This window comes from Aulostomus chinensis, chromosome 3, assembly GCF_037954235.1.
Source record: "Aulostomus chinensis isolate RoL2024-O1b breed Wild chromosome 3, RoL_Achi_v1.0, whole genome shotgun sequence".
Taxonomy (NCBI): Eukaryota; Metazoa; Chordata; class Actinopteri; order Syngnathiformes; family Aulostomidae; genus Aulostomus; species Aulostomus chinensis.
This window is the reverse complement of record NC_141322.1, coordinates 6,025,828-6,045,878: the sequence shown is the minus strand read 5'-3', so window position 1 is coordinate 6,045,878 and position 20,051 is coordinate 6,025,828. Positions and strand designations below refer to the sequence as shown.

Genomic DNA, 20,051 nt, shown 5'->3' with positions numbered 1-20,051 from the left:
CCACTCAAAAATCAAAAATCAATAATGCTCACGCCTACCAACACTGCCATTGGGACGAAAGGGTTCTATAACGCAGCAAATTGCAATCAGGGGATTTTCAGAATAAGGCTCTCAAAGCCAGCTGTGACCTCACCATAACAACAAAAAAACATTTTTGCTGTCATTTTGAAAGCAAGATCATTGAACAAATGATTATTTTTGGCAGTTGATACAGAACCAGACTTGAGGTAGACATGCTAAATTTTCCAATAGGCTATTTTGAAATATAGTGAGGTTAAAAAAAGAAGAAAAAGATGACTCACGACAACAATTCACTGCTCAATGCTTAGTGCTAGTGCTTAATGCTTAGTTATATAAGAGTAATGAATGAACAATAGACATAATTAATGATTTCTTAATGCTTGCCCTGATCCTCTTAATGAGTCACACTGACACTACTCTAACACACCTCTTCCATCTATCTCACATGTTTCCAGGTGCTAAACAATGGCCATCCTGGTTATCAGTTCATGCTGCACAGCTCAACAATCATAACATTTCACAGGATAGTCAGAAGTGCCGGAGCAGTAATGACCACATGATAGCCGGTGCCTGGCTGGTTCAGACTCCACGTGACAGACTGTGGCTTTGTTATTGTCAGCTTCTCATTGTGCTAAGCTTGAAGGAAAAAGGCATTTGGAATCAAAAAGGAGAACCAAGAAAAATACTTGACCTTTAAAAAGAAGACAACAAGGATTCTTCTGCATTCAGCCCTAATGTGTTTCACCGTTCCCAGCTTGAGTTTTTACCTTTGAGAGAATACGTTAATTCTCCATTTCAAAAAGCCAGATGTGCACCTATGGCCTGAATCTAAATGTCAAAGGGCTCAGTGATTTGGAACCTTTCTTTATGTGTCTGTGCTTTATTCTCTTTATATATATTTATCTTTTTGTTCTGTGGCACACAAGAGCACCCTTGAGTTAACAGAGAGCTTTTAGTTTTCTTCCGCTGTCTGTACTTCACAAAAACAAACCCAGTTCCTTTGTTTGATAAATAACAGCTGGCTGGGAGGTGTTGACTTTCCAACCAAGCATTAAATCCCCCGGACCAGGAACACTGTCCTTCAAGGTTCTTATAATGCCTAATATGTCCTTCTTACTTAAAGTTTGTTTTATCTCTTCACTTTCATAGTGCCATTTTGTGACTGAGACTGCTAAAATCATGGCTATCATCACTCCTTTTATTAAGATGGAACCTTTTTTTTTAAAAGAGCAGATTTCATATGTTAGGCTTTTTAATTATTTGACAACTAAAAAATGAAATGAGTTTTCAATCTGATTTTCGCTAATTGCTACTGACATGCTCTTCTGATTAACTACATTCAAACAGTAGGTTTAGTGTTTGAAGAGTTTGGAGTTCATGATGAGTTTATCCTTAAAGGGATCATTTTCATGGCTTTAATACTTTTATTACCATGAATTTATCAAAATATGTGTTTATTAAAGAGACAACCAAAAAACAGAAAATGACAACCTAGACGTGATGCATCTCATCCATTCAGGCTGATTCCACACATATCTCAACTAGGGTTGGGCGCTCCACTCCAATCCGCTTCATTACTTCCAGATCTACCAATTCTGTTTTATGGGGATCACTCCATCAATAACCAGGGTTGATTACTACTGATGAACATTGCTTTTATAAAACCCTTAGTAATTCTGCAATGTGACTGTACTTCTCAATGTGTTATATTTGGTCTGTCATTTCGAGTCAGGTTTGATATATGACAACATTAATGCTACACACTCACCATCCCTCCACAGCTGCTGAATGCTGAATGCTAATGCACATCACCAGTCTTCATTATTGGCCGCTTTTGTTGAAGGTGTAAAATACAAACACGGCGGCACAGATGGGTCGAGTGCACAACAGCTTATGCAAGATATTTAGCAAAGAAGTCGTTTCCATTTACGCTGTCGCGAATTGGCGACCCCTATCACATTTCGTAATTCCTACTGATTGTAAATAGGGGATCCAATCATCTTTTGATAAATAGAAATGATTCGTCCATTACATCGCTGGTTTTAAAAGTAACAATCTGATCGCCGTCAGAACAAGCCCAATCTCCTCCCATGTTCAAGCATTCAAACCAGTCATGGAATGGTATGGCACGATACTAGTAAGTATAGCCTATATGATAAATGGGCACTACTTTGTGTTGGAGTGACACGTTGCGTGCACTATTGGATGCGCACTGATCTGTATGTAGTTCTGTTGTGTTCTAAAATATGCTAGTAAAGAGCTGCTTAATTTACTTCATCTGTCCAGCGTCTTAATTGATGATATAGTTGTGTTAATAGGCCACATACACAACCAACTGGTGACGAGGATGGGACAAAATAGATGGGATATAATAACAGGAATCTTTACTTTTTGGGAAAGTCAATTATTATCCATCCTTTTAAAAGCCAGATGGATAGAGACCTTGTCTTCTCTCTGGTGCATTCCAGGGCTCCAGGCCCCCACCAAATGGCTGACTGTTAGTTAGCTGAATCACCAAATAGAATTTTCTCCAGATTTGTCTATGCCAACATTAAGCGAACTAGGGTTGTGTGTAATATTCAACGGGAAAGAACTTGAAAATGATGAAATGTTTTACGGTCCAATTCTGAACCGGAACTGCTTTTCTGACCAGACTTTATTATTTGATGCAGCCGCAACAAAACAAAATGTTTGCTGAAATCCAGAACAGTGACTGCTGCTAGCAATCATGGTCAACTTTGCAAGTGAGAATGAGGAGGATTACTTCTGGACAAGCCAAGACCCTGATCCTGATAAATTTGAACCAAAACATACAAATAACAGGACCTGCTGGCTGAGGAAGTTGAGAGACGATGACAGGATGAGAGGCTAAGGTAATTCGTAATTCCGTAATTCCAGGTATGATTCTGGTAAAATGACATCATCTCATCACAGTGAACGTGAAGCACAACCCTAGCTCTATTAATAAAGGCAAAGAACATTTAGAAGGAAAGTATATTTGCACAATTTTTTTTATGTCTTTGTCTACTTGCCCATTGGTAGTGTTCACTTCAGCTAAGCTAACTAGCAGTCAACCACTTGGTAGTGGTCTGCAGCACCGTAATGCACACAGAGAGGAGGGGTCTTGTTCTTTCTGTCTGGCTCTAAAAAAATTTGGATTTCAAAAATAAAAAAAGGTTGGTGTTCCGTAAGACCTGTAGGTAAATGAGACACTGTTCAATATGTAAAAAATAATAACAGCTTTTGACAGATGTTGTCGTTTAGCTCTGGTCGAATGTGTGGAAGTGGGAAGTTTAGGAACATTATGACAAAATTCCTGTTAATATGCCGAATGTAGGGTTGACACTGTGAGGCTGTTGTACCCTGCACCAACGATTAGTTCCTCATCCGCTGACGTGGGGTGGGTGGCACTTGACAGATGGATGACTTCATACCCGCAGAGACTGACTTCATCAGGACACACACACGCAGCTATTATCCGTGTGTGTGTGTGCGCGCACGCGTGTGGGATGATTAGGGAACAATAGAGGGGTTTTGAGTCCCTTTTGCCTCTTCTGGCCTCGTTGAACAGAGACCTCTTTACTGGAGTGCAATCAACACTTAGAATGCATACACTCTCATTGAGGCTGAGTACCGCACTAGAACTACAGCACTCAACTCTCGGTCACTTGACATGACATTCGTGCTTGACTTGGCTACGATGCACTTATAAGTCCTCTCACTTCAAAAGTTGGATAATACTGTCAACGAGCAAAAATTCGCATCTAGATTTGACAGAGACTTACATTCAGTCCAACACAATACGTAGCTGATTAGTTTGATCTGACTCACCTCTAACAGAGAGAGAAAGTCAGCACTGACAGTCTCACAGCTCACAAACTTATTAAGTCAGGAAATTGACTGTAGGGAAGTCACTATCAGGAAAAGGCAAGTGAAACACGTGCCCTCACCACTCTGGGTATCAAGCAGCGATGTCGTTGTAGTCATGAACACACTGTAATAACACAATGTAAAGAGGAGCTTTAGTGACATACAAAGGTTTGGGACATACTTTGTTACTGAGCACCTCTGCCTTGTCTGCTCTGGGTGAGACTAATACCCTTTTCACCCTGAAAAACGCGTCAACGCCGGTTTTTGGACCCGTGTTCACTGGGCATTAGGGCGCATTCAAGCTTCCAGAAGACCCGGGTCTGAACTCCTGCTGCGAGAGCTGCGTGCCTGTGTTTTTCTCTCTCGTACGTCATCGCGCTGACGTCATCATTTCACATTAACGTGCGCCAGAACACTGAGATGTAAACAAATAACAACATGGACGTTGCAGAGTCGAACGTTAGCGTTGTTGTTACGTGCATTGCAATGTTGTCTCTTTTGAAAAGCATACAAACTCGGCGCAGATTGGAAAATATCAGAGCGCTAAAGCAGCGAAGGAGGATGGAGTTTTGGGCTCGTCTGGAAGGAAGCTGAAGAAGCTACAGGCGAAGCCTGACAGGCAGCACAGTGACAAAATCAGGATGCAACAGGAAGGTTGCGTGAAACCTGAGACGACGCTGGTTGCCTTTTTCACACTGCAGGCAAGCTGAGCCGAGCCGAGCCGAGCCGCTAAACACCGGGGTCACTTGCCGAGCCGGTTGACGCGGGTCGAAATGCCAAGTCGACCCTTTCAGAGTGCGCAGAACCTGTGTTGACCCTTGTTTTTGGTGCAGTGTGAAAGGGGCTTAAGCTGATATAGTGATGTCAGATGATCTCTTAACCAGCAGGGGAATTCTAGAGCAGGTAACTTTCCCCACATACTCTTTCCACATGGAGGCACAGGGGCTCTCCTGAGACCCCAACCCAGACACCGTGACCTCTGGTATCAGGCATCTGCAGCAACAGGGTCCCTGCAGAGAACCAGCCTCAGTATCATCTTCAGCATTGAGAGAAATGGAGTGAGAAGAGGCATGACAGAGAAAGATAAGAGCCGTGGAGCACATATTTATTTACCTGTCAGAGTCCTTCTAATTCCAATACGCCACTATGGACCTTTTAACTTCTTCTTCTTTTGTAATGTCCTAGAATTTGAATTCTTTATTTGGGGACCTTAAGCAGATATGAGATTAAAATGCAGTTAAATAGATTAATTAATTACAAATCTTGTAATTAGTTAGATTATTTTTTTAATCACCTGACAGCGCTAATAAGAGACATTAGATCGAAGAAACAAAACTTTGCTCTTCATGGCTTAAAAAACAAAAACAAGCAATATTCTGAGAAAGCTCTTAAATAGACCAATTCTTCCATTCATTTAGTCTCTTCCTACACCTGAGGGAAGCCCCCTTTGATGGCTTCTGTTCACAGCAGCAGGATCAGAGTCTGTACTCTCACTCGCTGTTCTAAGTTACGCAATGTAATGCACTTTAATTCATTTACTGTGGAAGCCCTCTAACTGTGAACCACAAGGAACCAGGAGCCAGATTTCCCGCTGCTGTCTTGATGACAGAACTGATTGTTTTTGTGAGACATTAGGGCATTTTCAACTTCTGAAAATTCCAATACCATCATAAAACCAGAATATATAAATACAGCAAACATTTGGTGATTCATGGGAAGTGGGCTGGGCCAGGGCCATTAATAAAGGCATTATTTTATTGGTTGTGCAAGGCAACTTGGCTCTCACAATGCGTCTGGTTTATATTGAAATGCAATCCTAATCACAAATCTTATTGCTACTTCCAAGCCAAAGGAAGGCAAGATATTTGATGAAGATAAATGTGTCGAGATGCTATTTTAAGTTGAATTCTGCAGTGCTTCAGGGATATCCTGCCATTTCGTCAGATTATACACAAATAAAAAAATATTAACACTTTAACAAAGATCCCCACAATAAACAAACCATTTTGATTCGACTGGATTTTTTTTAATGTAAGTGAGAACAATAATGTAAAAAATAAACATCATCTCTAATGTCGCAAAAATAAAAACATCGCAAATGCAAGATTGGTAAAAAATATTCGCAGTTAGATTTTTTTTCAAGGCATCGCAACACTACAGACTTGTGGAATAAAGCAGACCATCAGCCATTTATAAACTCAGCTGGGAGTCTGAGGCTGTGGTTGATTTATGACAAAAACTGCAATGTTGAAAGTGGGACATTTAATCACTTCATTCAGAGAGCCGTCGTGGTGGCCCTGCTTCATCTGTCGAATTTGTTTTATGTCCAGTTACACACTGTTGTTGCAGGAAACTTTGCAGTTTAGCTTGAGGTTCTCTGCCTGGTTCCTGGCTGCCGGCAGCTGTATCTACTCCAGATGGCTTTATCAAAGATTTCAGGTCAGACACTATTTGCATTGACAGTCGTGCAGTATTTTTCAACTCATCTTCGGCCTGACATCAAATAGAAACATTTCCATTTCCAGTCTGACCTGTTTATGTGTGTGTGTGTCTGTGCGTGTGTTGGGGGGGGGGGCAATGAGCTGACACAGAACATTTTCAATGACATCATGCAGGAAAGCCTTGTTTGAAACACGATTTCTAGCTCATGTCTTCATCACATCTGCCTTGTACTTACTAGCATCACTAAAACTCAGACCTGCTTCTGTTGCAGCAGTAAAAGGCACATAAAGAGGGATGTTGATATAGGTGGTGTCCTGGAGGGTGTAGCAGATTATGAACTGACAGTTCTCTACCGGGAGAACAACAGCAGTACACTGGTATTACCGGCACTGTCCTGCCCCTCAATGGGTTTAGTTGTGTAGCTCACCCAACCATATCAGTGTGTACCTCTGTGCTGCTCTCCTGCTATTAGCAGTCTGCAGAGTGTTCTCCTGCAGCACTGCACTGACTTTTCATTTAGACTGCTGGAAGGCTTCTACATTCTCAGCTCTCCCACGACAACAGGAGCCTTTCAGCGACACATCTCAGACAGAGAGAAGTACACACACACACACACACACACACACACACACACACACACACTAGCCTGCATGGCAACCTGCACTCTACCTTTCTATTCACTCAATACACCCTTAATAAACAGTCCAGTTAATGACCTGAAATATCCTATGAAAAAAGATGCACAGTTTTTCATCTGCAATCCTGCAAATTTTCAGCAACATGAATGAAAGGTGCAGAACATTTGATTGATTACGATAGCTGAGACAAGGCTGTGGTAACGGTCAGCAAGATTTAGGGTAGGAAAGATTATGTTTTCGTTCAAAATACAAATAGTGGTCACTAAACCTCACTTGGAACACCCAGTTTCATTGTCCGATGACGAAACATCCCACCGTCTCGCTCCTGGCTCTTGACTACATATATATGATTAACAGAGCATGACTTCTCTTAGGTATTAGAGTAAGTAAGAATAATACATATGTGTGTGTGTGTGTGTGTGTGTGTGTGTGTGTGTGTGTGTGTGTGTGTGTGTGTGTGTAATTGAGAACAGCATGACAAACATCTTTTCCCTCCATTTAAGAAACAGTGGTAATAAGTTACAAAAGCATGATTGGCCCTGAATAAACATGAATTCCAGTCCTCCATAGCTGCCCTGATCTTTCCCCTCAGAGGATTGTTTCTGAGCTTACACCAGATGTTTTGGGTTCAGGCAACTCTGCATCAACAATCACAAGAAATCAGGGATCTGATGCCGACAAGATAGAATTAGAGAGCCATGACAGAGCAGGAAGTGATGTGAAGGGAAAACTGTGGGAGGTCTAGGCTGTTAGAATTGGAAATGCTGTTTATTTACAACTCAGAACAGAGCAACATTTTTTGTTGCACCTCCAGAACACCGGCTGTAAATAGTAGAAACTTTTTGAAACAGGTTTGCATCAACATGACTTCAAGTGCTTGGACCCAAACAATCACGGATAATTTCAAAGAGATCACTTGTTTAATGGAGCTCTTCATGACTGAAACAAAAGATCCTGTCTTGCAAAGGGTGTTGCATCATTTCCTGTATCCATTCTTACATGCCAAAACATAGTTTGGCGCGCAGACAAATTCAGTGGTGACTTGTGAATGAATGTGATGTCTTGTCGTGTGTTTGTCTGTGTGTGTGTGAGATAGAGAGAGAGACAGACAGACAGACCGACGGGGGGGGGGGGGGGCACAGCTACTCAAAAATTCCACTGTACAGCCATCAGACCATTTTCATGGATGCATTGTGAAGAACTTTATCCTGGTAGAGCTCATAAATAAAAATGAGTCAAGTCAATCAATTATCTTTTACTGACTTGAAGCAACTTCTTTTATGCATGACAACAGCTATTCTGGCTTTTTATGTACAAATCCAAATTAAATGATCCCAACAAAGGGAATGGATGCTGTGTGAAGATGAAGAACTACAGAGGAACTGCCTGGCTGAAGTCCAGCAGTCTTACAGCAGATATTAAGACTTCACTCAGCTTGAAAATGTGACATGGAGGAAAGAGAGCAGGTGTGGCTGAGGACCACCCACCCACCCACACACACACACACACACACACACACACACACACACACACACACACACAGACAAGTAAGACCAAGCAGATTCAGCTTTCAAGCAATCAAATATTCATCGAATTCAAAACCCAAGCAGACAGAAACAAGTATCTGAATACTTTTGTCCCACATATCGAAACTGTGACCAAACATATTCTCAGCCTAGTTTTGAATAGATGAACAGAAGATGGTGTTAACGGCTATACATCATCTGATATCAATCACAAGCCCCAGAAAAAAATCAAATTAGAAATCGTACCATGGCTGACTTTGTGATTAACAATGAAACAATTATAGATTGTACATTTATAGTCAGGAGTAATCACCGTTTCCAGAATACTATGTATTCCATAAACATTATAAAGCATCATCCACTGTCATCCACTCAAAGGTTTAATTCTTATTAACACATTTAAAACAACTGATCCAAATGTACATGTGGCCTGAGGAAAACATGTCTATTGCTGTTTTTATTTCTTTCTTTCCAGTTTAAATTTTTTTTAAATCTAAAAGAACTGAGGTACTGGTGTAACTTGATTTTGGTGATGTTTTAGTGTTATTAGTTTATGTTGTATGTTATGTTAGTGTTTTATTTGTGACTTCTCAGTATTATATCAGTGCTCAAAGAATCAAAATGATAATGTATGACACTAATAACCCTGTAATGTAGACCCTAATTGTTGTATTGATTCTACTGTAACAAAGATTCACTATTGTGTTACAATTTATAATCACAGTTCGTTGAAACTGAAGAGAATATATCATATCATATATGTAACATATTTGTGTTTGGAGATCAGATCAGATGTACATATGTGTGTGTGTGTGTGTGTGTGTGTGTGTGTGTGTGTACACATGCATACTCTCTGAGCTGTAAAGGGAGCAGCTGGTACAGTTGGACATAGACACAGTAAAACAACAAAGGAAGATGCACTTCAGAAAAAGCCGCTCTTGTTTTCCATTCATTCATAACCTGTACATTATAACAGGAGAATCAGCAACTGCTTTGTGAATCTGAGGCATCTGACAGAGCGATTTCAAACTGAAGCAACCCCCTGCAGGGCTTCTGTGCTGATGTGGGTCAGATATCAGTGAGAATTCGCAGAACCCGGCAAAAACCTGGTCCCTGTTGCCAGCAGCATATCGCCACATCTATCTGGCACTTTGGAGAGTCCTCAGTTGTGGAGGAGCTGACCTCTCTGCTCTCCACTCTTGTTAGAGCACAAAGAGCTGCTCAACAAGCTGTGCAGACGTGAATCCCGTGTGAGTCAAAGGAGTGAGTGTTCTCTCCATGTATGAAGCATAGACCCAGTCTGTTCTTCCACACTCACCATCGATAGCAGCCGACTGTATGGACTGAATCAGTCTCAGAGAACACTTTTACATTGTTTTATCTGTTATGATCACAACTGCTGCGTTTCTATAGGCCCTTTTTGTCAAGGCTCATTATGTTTATTGTTGTTGTCATCTGTCTTTTAAGAACTTGTAACAATTTGTGTTAAGGGTATTAATAATGGTTAGTTAGCTGGAGGAAAGGAATCTCTCGGTTTGAAATCATTAAATCCACTCATGCACAGGATCACTTGTGGTCACTGATTTGAATCTATGTTTGGACTCTTCTCCAACACTCAGACTATATGATTTACATTTCAGTTGGTGGTGTGCTAAATGTAATTATGTTAAATTAAGTGCTTATTTGTAATGTTGTTTTTATTTATATTTTCCTACCCAGGAACCACAGATGTATATTATCTTTGCAGCCAACTCCACCGTAACAAATTTGTTGTAAACGGTCCATAAAAAAAAGTAATCAAACCAAACATTTGAGTCCAATATCTTAAATTAGCCATCAAATATATTTTGTTACACACCTTTATAACATAAGTAAATAAAGATGTCGGGTAGGCTTGGGAGGTCTGAGAATTGGCCTTGTTGCCACACAGACGAGATGAAGGTCCTTTGAAGGTGATGGCAGATTTGTTCTTGCCGCTTGTTTGCCATCATGATAAATATAAAGGAAAAGAAAGAAAAGCAGTAAAACATCAAAGATCAAACAGACATAACGGGGAAAAAAAAAACAACAACCTACCCTTAGTTTTAAGTCCAATCAGACAAAAACAAACACGCTCGGACTTCATTCCGGCCTGTATGTAGAATATCAAGATCTCACTACTTGCAGATGTTTGACATTCAACAGCAGTTTCTAAGCAAAAGAAATCACTCCACTTTACTGAAAGACATTTACTTTGACCTTTCACTTCAGCTCCAGTTTGATAAATACTTCTTCAACTCTTCCTGTTGTCTGTTTTTTCCACGTTTGGTCATGGAGTAGTGAGCCTAGAGAGGCACGGCGTAGGGTGCCTCGGAGCAGAGGAGCGTAGATCGGCACGCGGCCAACATTAGAACTAAAAGGTGAGCAGTAATAATTGAATCTCACAGTGTTCTGGGGGATATGATGAGCTCGCACGATGGCTGCAGCCACCCTCCTCATTAGCACTCACAGATTTGATTCACTCTCCATAACTGCAGCTAAAAGTACCTCTGAACTACAGGGATGAAATATTGCTATCAGTGGTGTTATGAAATCTGTTTATTATTTCAATCCTTTATCGATTCCTTTTTGTGGATTTTGGTGATGGCATACAAGCACAGTAAGACCTAAAATAAACTCTTAATAATAATAATAATAATAATAATAATAATATGTATATATGAACAGACTTGGAGGTCTTTTCAGTTTAAGTAGGAACCTCTGTGATTGGCCTTGAGTTTGCAAAACTTGATATTTGTTTTCACCACAGGATTTGCCTTGAGTACACAGTGCTAAGTAAAAACAAGCAACCGATAGCATGCTATGAGCTATGAGTGACTGATGGTACCTCAGCAGCTTGCCAGAGCAATAACATGGCAACCCAACAGTTTGAATGATTCTTTAGCTTTCAGGAGGTCAAGAAATATTTTCCAGCTTTATCCAGTGGAGAAGAGGTGGCTGTCAACTGGGTCCGTGCTTTCTCTCTGCATCCTGCTATGTTTTTACAAATTCCGGTAGGGATTACAGCTCTTGGTTCCATCTTGTCTCTTCCAGACATGACCAATGCTTGGCGGAATAGGCACAATTAAGCCCTGATTTATTGTACGGGCTGACTGCATCTTGTAAACTGGTGTGAAATCATTGTTTTCCACAGTGCGCTGACTTTGGAACTGGTTTTCAACTGGTTTTATTCTCATCCCTATTAATACAAGGCTACATCAGGAGAGACTCCTAAAAAAGGACAATGTTTTTGGTCCCACTAAGAAAAGTGATTAAATGAAACTCTTTTCTTTTTTTTCTGAAAGCAGCACCAAATAACCACAACTGGGAACAATTTTCACTGGTCGATTCCTTGTGTCATGCTCATCCTTCTGCATTTGCTGAGTCTATGGTTCTGTTGGGTTGCCACCTTGCCAACTAAATATGCAAATGCAGTTCTAGTGTTACATTATGGTTGGCAAAAAGTTAACAGTCTGTGGAGTGGAAACTGGATACGGCCAAGCGCTTCCGTCAAAAACTAGAACAGCATCCAGACAGCACCAACTTCTGCCAAAGTTGAGAGCCCAGCACTCTTCTGTTCAGTACAAATCAGCCACCAGAACCATCGTGACCCCTCAGTGTGCGCACATGTAGCTTTTTAAACATTTCAACCTTGAAGGCCATAAAACGGAGCCTCGAGCATTGCGTGACTAAACCCAGTAACCAAAGTCAAGGACCCTACATTGTTCCTTTAGAATATACTGAGATCATCAGACCCCAGCAACGGTGATGAAGAGGATTTGTTAGATCAGCCTCTGTCCAAGAAAGAGGATCAGCTGTCATGGGGGGGGGGGGGGGGGGTAGTGTCAGCAGGAACAGCAGCAGAGTTCTTGCTGTGTATTCTGGCAGCATCCATCAGAGCATCTGCTGTCTGCAGCAGGAAACATAGTTTCAAAGCGCAGGGCAACCCTCAGGTCGGAGCCCACCCATATGCTCACTTTCCTTCATCGTGACCACCACATGCTCCTTTAAAGGCTTACGTGTGGACAGACACACACACACACACACACACACACACACACACACACACACACACACACACACACACACACACACACCATACAATTCATTTTTTGCTTTCAATAAACACCATAAAGCAATCCAAGGTGACATTGTAAGAGCTTGTATGTGACTTTGATCTCAGAATTTAAACTTGGATCCTGGACCTCAGACTCTCTTTTTGTTAGGGACACAGCACTTTCAAAAAAAACATTAGGATTTAGGAATATTAGGACGTATTCAAATGTTGGTTTTTGTACTTATATCAATAAACCTTCGGTGTTGTCAACATTTCACAGTCCATGAGAGCACAAAACAGGACAAAACAGCATCCTTTATTTGAATATTTACTGACCATGCGATCTTCACACCTCACAGTACAAAAAAAAAATCAAGAACCTATGTCATCAACACCATAAACATCGAAGCTACGCCACAGACCTCTCTCTCTCTCTCTCTCTCTCTCTCTCTGCCAGTCAGACGAAACTTAATGTGATGCCTCTCAGAGCAAAATCAATAAAAAAAAACTTGATGTCAACACCATCAATACAGAATCATCTTGCACTCAGCTGTATCGCAATCAGCACAATCCATCCTGTTTCCACCATCTTGTTAGGGTTTCAGGCCAAAACCCAAACAAACAAAACTGAAATAATTCAAACTGGGGTTTTCAGATGGCTCAGGACACAGATCTCTCTCTGTGGCCGCTGCAGGCAGGTTTCATAACTCTGATTGTGACCTCATGTTTGACCTACATTCAATCACCAAATTAGCAGTGGCAGTAGTGAGATTACTGTCCTTCTCTCTTAGAGTTTCATGGTGGCTGGAGTTGGCAAACAGCTTTCAGGTGCATTACTGCCAACCTCTGTTCTGGAGTGTGAAATGACTCCGATATTTAGAGAGTGCAGCAAGAACCTTGCGATACCAGACGGAGAACGTGGTTTTTCCACTCAAAAGTATATTGAGTATTATTTTGTCACATCCTTGACGTATGAATGTAATTATAATTCAAATGCACATTCAAACATAAAACCATCCTTGGCAGCCCTATGAAAGGGGCAAGATCGGATGCCCTTTGGACCAAGAACACTTTCAACTTTGTTGAACTGGTACTTTATCATTAAAGCAACTGAGAAGCATTTTGAAGGAAAAACAAGGTGGGTCATAGCAGCGTATGGATCCCAGTCTAAATGTCGCAACACTGAGACCAAAGTCAGAGGACTATCAGTCACAGGTTTGTAACATCCCACAGCCCCTCAAATTCCAGTAAACTTAGAATAGGGATGAGATATCGAATCAGGAATATTGGAATCACATAGCTACTGACTGCAGGGACACATCGAATACCAGGATGTAAGGTAACATCTTACAGGTGCCTGGGTGTTCACCTGAAACAACAAACTGGGCTGGACTGATAACAGCACTGCACATAATGAGAAGGGACAGAGTCGACTCCACCTGCCCAGGAGGCTGAGGGACCTTCCTCACCACTGTGGTGGCGTCAGCCAGGTTTTATGGAGCAGTCTGCTGGGGCAACAACATCTCAGCTGCTGACCGGAAGAGACTGGACAAACTGATCAGCAGGGCCAGCTCTGTCCTGGAATGGGATGGGATGGGAGAAAGGAGAATGATGGCCAAGCTGTCATCTCTGATGCGCACTGACTCCCACCCCATGCACAACACCCTGACAGCCCTGGAAAGCTCCCTCAGTGACAGGCTCCTCCACTCCAAGCGCGTGAAGGAGCGGGATCGCTTCCTCCTTGCAGCTGTCAGACTGTCCAATCAACTCTGCTCTCAGTGACAACTGGACGTTATTGGTCAATACTGTACTGTGCAATACAAATATTATCATCACCGCTGCTCTTTTTTTAACCACTCTTTACAAATTGTTTTGTTATAGTTAGGGCCTGAGCCAGAAGGTACTTCTGGCGAAGACCCTATTATGTTTGCTCGGCAGAGCAACACATTAGCAGCACTAAAAACACTAAAAACACACACTAAACAGTGTCCCAGCCCCCCCAACACCCATGAGGCAACTGGGTCAGACGACCCGGAGCCAGTTTTCACATACACACCATTCAAAACCTGGTATTATACTGTTCTTGCTCTCAATGAGTGCGCGCTATATGCGCATAATGCGCATAACGCGCATAATCTAATTTGACCCCCTGAACATGCATGACATTCGCTGAAATTCGGCACAATCGTTCGGTATGTCTCAACATTCACTAATCAAAAACAAAAACGCCACAAAAGTCTATAGCGCCACCTAGGGAGCCACACAAAAAAAAGATTATTTTTTTAAATTTCGCGCGCGATAACTCCTCACACAAAACTCCCACAAACATGGGACCAACACCGTTGGACTCGTCTCATCAAGACGAACAATTCTTACACTCTGACCCCTCACCTATCTCCAACAGAATGTCCACAAATTGGACAAAACTGTCAAAATCAGGACTTTTTTTACTCCCCGAACAAAATCTATCTCCTCCTAAACCGTAAATGCCAGGGCTTCCAAACTTTCACACATTACTCTCCCAACTGTGCTGATTAAAAGTTCAGTAAGAATAATATACTACGCGCTCGGTTCCCATTTTATAAGCCGTCAAAGTCGGGGAGACACGTTTCACGCTTACAATGGAAGTCAATGGGGAGGCCGTGTCCTCTCATGGTACATACTCTCGAACAAATGCTTCTCACGTCTATACCATACATCGCACAGCTTTTAAAAACATATCACTGTATTCCTGACAAAAATCCCTACAAAAATATGGTATTTTGTGTTACTTTTGACCAACGTATGCCGACTTATTCAGCTTTTACACACTACATTTCTTTTAATCCTCCGCTCTCTCCACTCCAGCACAGATCAAAGAAAGTGCAGCGGGGGAGGGGTTCTTAAAGGGCCAGCTGGCAGCTCTGCTCTCAGCTCTGCTCTCAGCTCTGACAGAGATGGCAGAGAGCGAGCAGAGAAGGGAGGGGCTCTTAAAGGGCCGGCTCTCAGCTCTGCACTCACACTGTGCAGCGAACTGAGGCTGGTATCTCCTAAACTACAAGGCCTAGGGATTTGCCGATTACACCGTTGGATTCGGGCCGGTGTCAAGGACGCGGCCGTAGGCCGCGCGGGGGCTCAGGCCCTAACAACGCTGCTTGCAGCTTTAATTTTATACCTACTTTCACTATTCCTTTTTTACTCTTTACGTGCTCTACTTATCATCCTGTCAACCTTTGGCTGCAGCAGCAATGTTCCATTGCAAAGCTTGCACTGAACCACGTGGCGCGCCATGAGACATGCAGCGTTCAAATCAATTTCTCAGAACGTTTCATTTTTGCCCTCTCAAAAGTACCGTGTATTCGTAAAAAGTACTGTACTTTTCAGAGCGCAAAATTTCAACGTGCAGCCTCATGATGTAACCTCAATTTTATGTGACCTTAATATCTCGAAAAATTTGTTGATGACAAAAGACAGCCATGGGTTCCGAAGTGAGGCCATACGTGCATACGCATCGTCAGATGAAATACATTCTCCCTCCAGATGATGTCACCATGAGAATGACTAAGATGACATCATCTGTGCATGTGAGACCAAACCAAGGATTGTCGAATCACAGTAAGAACACCGAGAACAAAGTAGGAGATTAAAACCAAAAGATCAAAGTCAGAACTGACTGAGTCATTCACTTCGAAGCAAAGCGGCGCGTGGAAAGCTGAAGATGTGTCACTGGATGATGTCAGTGATGATGATGCAGCCACCAAGATGGAATGATGAAGGAGCCGAGATGAACTTGATCTTGTGACTGGATGATTCAACGCCAAGAGGCTCATGGATGCTGGAAAGAATTACCCAGGTCATTCTTGATGACAGAGGATAAACTGGCCCTCAACTGTGAGACAGATTTATAAAGTAGATAGAATTCTTTAAGTTACAGCCTAAATATCTTAATGACAACTTCATAATAACTGCCCTAGTTTGCTTGTTAAGTTCCAGTAAAACTACATGCCTTTCAATGAGGGGCCAGTAGTGAAGGAGAAAAAAAACAACAATGAAATCTGTGCCTGGAATTTTGGGTGATACCTCATTCATAGAGGTAACTCTGAGCTCGTAATTCAAACTTTGATCTTGAAACTTAGACTGTGATCTGAGGCTTTGATCTCTTCTCAGCCACCGCTCTGACAAAGAAGACTACATTCCTCGTATATAATATTATCGCCTAGGCAACTGTGAAACCTTTGGAAGAAATGATAACGTCTCACCACATACTTACCTAAGCCATAAATCTACTATCGTAACTTGAAGTCTTTATGTTAATGCAATATTGCTCCTTTTTAAATAAAAACAAATGACCTCATTATTCGTTTTATCTTCTCAGAAAATGTTTTCCTCAAAGTCTACAATGTCACATAGCACTTTCACGCTCTAAATGGATATAGGGTTTCAATATCAAGTCATTTCATGTATTATAAACATTAAAAATAATTTCAAAAATGAAAGCAATCAGGTGTCTTCTCGATGTTGACTCTTTCTCTTTAATTAGGTCCAATCCTTTATGATTACGCCATTAATCGGTGGAATCATCCATTAGGAGAACAAAGGACAGCTGCCACCCCACCACTCACTTTGACCGCCCGCGAAACATTTTTCATCTAGAATTAACAACCAAGAATGAATCTGTCATGAATGGAAAACAAAAAAAATATCACAAATAAATTCAAATATATTAAAGTACAAGCTTGAAAATTGCAACAGGATGAGATTCGTGACGGCTGCCGTTCCGGGGGTGCACACTCCAGGGAGTCCTGTTTGGTGGAGAGGTTTCTGCAAATATCCAACTCGGGAGATAGTGGTACTTTTACAAATGATTACTGCTGCTTATGAATAAATTACTTTAGTATGACATGATTTTTTTTGTGTGACAAAGTTAGAATAAATAATAATACAGCCATTGTGATAACATTTAAAAAAAAAGCTTTGTTACCCAGAAAAATGTACATAAATTACAGATCATTCTGAAATGTTTCTTTCCAACAGTATTTTAGTACACTGTTTAGTACACGGCACTCTTTGGAAAATAGCAACGTTTTATTTTTAAAAAAAGCAATGCCGAAATATATCTTTTATCCAACAATAATCTCTCAAGCATTTGTGCAGTAGTTGTGTGTTTTTTTGTTTGTTTGCGTGAACGTTGCACAGGATGACACTGAGACTGCATTTCAATGACTTCTTAGTCCATGAAGGCTGTGGTACACCGGACTACTGTAGCCCCGGTGCTGCCAGCCTTAAGGACCTGCTGTCTTCAGCGGATTGACAACCTCGGGGCTCCCTCCTTGTTAAACCCAGCAAGATCACCGCTTAGTGCAAGGGGAGAGAGGAGCATAATACCGAAACAATTTGCTCTGGGTTCATACAAACTGCTGGGAGCCCCTATCAGAAGGTTCTGGATCCCTCTGATAAGACTCCTGTCCACCAGACAACAGATGCTCCTGCCAGACTGACTGAACCAGTCTCCTCCTGATCGAAACATGTCTCCAAACTTTTGACGAGAAAGGAACCAGAAGAGACAGATAAAAAAAAAAAAAAAACCGACGTGGAATGAGCTGTTGTGCCGTGCTCCGTAACCAGCGCAGCACCTTCCGACTCAGGAAAAATGTCACTTCACCATCATCATCATCACTTGTGGTTGGGAAACTAGCAGGATCCCAGCCCCTACTGGTTCACGATCGGGGAGACAAACACTTCGCGTTTACCCCGAGTCACGTTTTGATGCGAGCACGTTTGCGGGAGGAGTGAGAACATTCAATCGGACAGATTTCGTCTTGAGTTTTGGTGCGGCGTAAACGCGCTCGACTTGTGCTATTGCGTCAAAAAATAACAATCTCATAAACCGGAGAGCAGTCAGGTAGTGTTGCCCCGGTGGAACACCGGGCTTCAGCAACAAACCCTGCGACCGCGCACCGGAATTTAGCAACATTCGTTAGAAGATGAGCGGGAGGCGCTGGGTTTATTGACCTACCTTGCCGTGATGCGGATGCTCTTCTCCCCAGGCAGCGGCAGCAGCAATGCGGAGCCGCGGAGGATGCGCAGCAGGCGGGGTGATGTTGTTCTCCGCGTCGGTGAAACCAGCAACTGAGTTTCAGATAAACATGGCTAAGCGACTGTTCTGGCGTCCCTCTCCTGGCGTCTCTGAAAAATGTTGGCCAAACCTCATTCAAGGACGGGTCAGCTCTCTCTCTCTCTCTCTCTCTCTCTCTCTCTCTCTCTCTCTGTCTCTTGCTCAGTTTCTTCCTCTCCTCCACATCCCTCCTTCCTGTCGATCGCCCCCAGGTCTCTCTATGCAGCTATCAATCTCACGAGACTTGGACTCCACTTCCGTTTTCTGTGTTACCAAATTAAACGTCTCCGTGGTGGAACTCCAATACTTTTAAACCAGCACGCTTCATTGTAGCGATGGTGGCCGAAGTTCTCGACCCCAGTACTCGAGGCAAAGGATAAATACTCCCGGTCAAACATTACTCCACTCCAAGTACAAGTATTTCAGTCACATTTTTTTTTCAACTGGCAGTACTCACCTCACACTCTGGAATACAAAAGTGCTTTTTCTAAATTTTCAAAGATACTTTTGAGGACTTGAGTATTTTCTTTAACTCAGCAAAACAAATTAACAGAAACCCTTTTACTTGAAGTCGAGTAATCGCTGACTGAGAGTATTTTTATTCTGACTTAAGAACTGGGTTGCATACTCTCTTTGAATTTTAACTTTATTGTACCATCCCTATAGGTCACATAAATCAGTATTTGTACTTCATTTCAAAATTAGCTTTATTCTAAACAATGCTGAAAATTTAAATTGGAAGTTAACAGAAAGATACTGAATTTCTGTGGTTGATTGAATTACCAGTATTTGAAATTAAAACATTAATTTAAAAAAGGACATCTATGTATTGACCAATATTCATAACAATATGTTGAATAAAATTTGCACTGTGAGAATTCAATACAATACTGTGTACAATCAATGCAAGAAAAAAAATATGCTTGTATAATAATTCACAATAACAGACATACTGTATTTTCAATATACATGTTTTTTTTTTAGTTAAACACATGCAGCATGTGTAATATTTTTGAGTTAACTGGGCCTGTAAACAACAACAACAACAGTACAGCCCTATAAACGTACTTAGTTTCTTTTCTTTTCTTTATAGTTCATTTTATATTTCCAAGCAGACACATTTTGACTCTCCAAAACCACTAAACAACTAATATATTGGACTGACTCCACCTGTGCTTTCTCTGCAATGCTAATCTGTTTGTTTCCACTGACAATGTCTATAAACAAACCTCAGTTGGTATATGTGACACGGGGTGTCTCGCTACAAATCCGAAGACGGAGCTCTGACTGTCAAGTATATGTTTTATTCTGAAGGGGAAATATACACACTTCCGGAAATAGTCTCGGTCTTCTCGTCACATTTGATCCAGCTTGTTAGGAGTCAG

At 41.7% G+C, this 20,051-nt stretch overlaps 1 protein-coding gene across 3 annotated transcripts in view; it reads right to left on the bottom strand.

The window, feature by feature from the left end:
* The window catches only part of cntn2 (contactin 2), a 53,206-nt gene extending 34,348 nt beyond the window's left edge, over positions 1-18,858 (bottom strand). The window contains exons 1-2 of one of the 3 annotated variants that reach the window (XM_086198357.1): positions 18,568-18,858; positions 14,012-14,150 (exon numbers count right to left, since the gene is read on the bottom strand). The gene's annotated coding sequence lies outside the window, so the exon portion shown is untranslated. The remainder of the gene's footprint in view (positions 1-14,011; positions 14,151-18,567) is intronic. The other 2 variants (XM_086198358.1, XM_086198356.1) reach the window with 2 other exon arrangements.
* Positions 18,859-20,051: the final 1,193 nt, after the last annotated feature.